We start from the raw sequence: 1,657 nt of genomic DNA, 5'->3' as shown, positions 1-1,657 counted from the left end.
ATTCACTCACTCACTCACTCATTCTCATTTCTCAGTTCAAATTTTACGGCTTCGGGCCTCGTCCATATAGCCAAATCTTTGGTGTACTTTTTTAGGGTTCCGTAGCCAAATGCCAAAAAACGGAACCCTTAAAGATTCGTCATGTCTGTCTGTCTGTCTGTCCGTCCGTCCGTATGTCACAGCCACTTTTTTCCGAAACTATAAAAGCTTACTGTTGAAACTTGGTAAGTTAAGTAAAGTCCGATTTTTAATTCGACGGAATTCTGACAGCTGTCATTTTTTGAGAATTCAGATGTAATAAGCCTTTTTTGCTTTGAATTATTAATAAATAATATGAAATGAAATTTCATCAAGTACAACTTACAAGAATGAACTATTGTTTGTTTTGTGAATTCAATGTACACTAATTATTATGTACATTTTAGAGATTAAATAGAAAAAAACGTGTTTTTAACACAGTAAAACAACATATTATCATAAACGAAAATATGTATTGATCATCAATCATCATTATCGTCATCATAATCAACTTGGATTATAAAAGTGGCATCTTGTTAAATTGGTTATTTTATGAAGCTAAGATTTTATTCACAAAATGATTTTCATAAAAAAGGTTTGTAACCCATGAATTATTGGCCAGGGTGTCCAGTAATAGAAAAATAATTTCCCAATTTTTTTTGTAACTTCAAAAATATGATAATAAAAATTCAAATAACCATTTTGAAATGATTAGTACATTTTTAAGCCTTAGTTTTTCAAGTGAAACCTTAAATTCAAGAAAGGATTATTTTTTAATTTGTAAAAATGCTCTCCATTCTTAGTGGGAATGTTTCAATGTTGGTAACACTTCTGAAATGTCAAAATTCCGTCGAATTAAAAATCTGAGTTTAGATGTATTTATGTGTATTTTGTAAACCGCACTAAGATTTTTACACAAAAATAGAAAAAAACAATGAATTTTGGGGGTCCCCATCAGGGATGTGAATGGAAATGGATATCCGTAACCGTAACCGAAACTATCGGATATCCGAAATAAAAAATTATCCGAAACCGTAACCGTAACCGATTCAAAAGTTTCGGATGTAGGCAGTTTAAATTGATTTTTAACAGCCTGATTTACCTTTATAATGTCATCTAGTATAAATTTTTATTTTTTTATTACTTTTTATTCAATGTTAACTTTAGTGTGCGGCCATGAATGAACCGTGTTGGACAACTATTGCAAATTGCATTCTGAAGCTTAGATATCCGAAACCGAAAATTTCGGATATCCTAAATAAAAAATATCCGTAACCATAGAAACCGGTATAATATTATTCCTATATCCGTAACCGTATCCGTAACCGAAACTACATATCTATAACATCCCTAGCCCCATCCCATATTAAGAACTGAAATACATTTTTTTTTTTCTATTTATAGGTCTTCAAGAATTTATTTCTTAACTGAATAGTTTGCGCAAGAGACGCTTCCAAAAGAGGTAAAATCTGTGCCCCCCTAACTTCTAAAATAAGGTAATGGAAAAAAAACCTTTAAGACTACGACGACGGACGACTGACAAGGTGACCTCACCCGCGGCACAATGTAGGTTATTTGTAGATAGCCCAAGCCGCGCTGTCTAAAAAAAACATTTTTGTTTGTGTGTGCGTTGTGCAAA

General features: G+C 32.3%; 1 long non-coding RNA gene across 1 annotated transcript in view; it reads left to right on the top strand.

The window, feature by feature from the left end:
- Positions 1–1,657, top strand: part of LOC135086772 (uncharacterized) — a 371,747-nt gene that overhangs the window by 179,500 nt on the left and 190,590 nt on the right. The window lies entirely within an intron of this gene.

This window comes from Ostrinia nubilalis, chromosome Z (assembly GCF_963855985.1).
Source record: "Ostrinia nubilalis chromosome Z, ilOstNubi1.1, whole genome shotgun sequence".
Taxonomy (NCBI): Eukaryota; Metazoa; Arthropoda; class Insecta; order Lepidoptera; family Crambidae; genus Ostrinia; species Ostrinia nubilalis.
The sequence above is the reverse complement of the archived record's forward strand: the minus strand, read 5'-3'. Positions and strand labels throughout refer to the sequence as shown.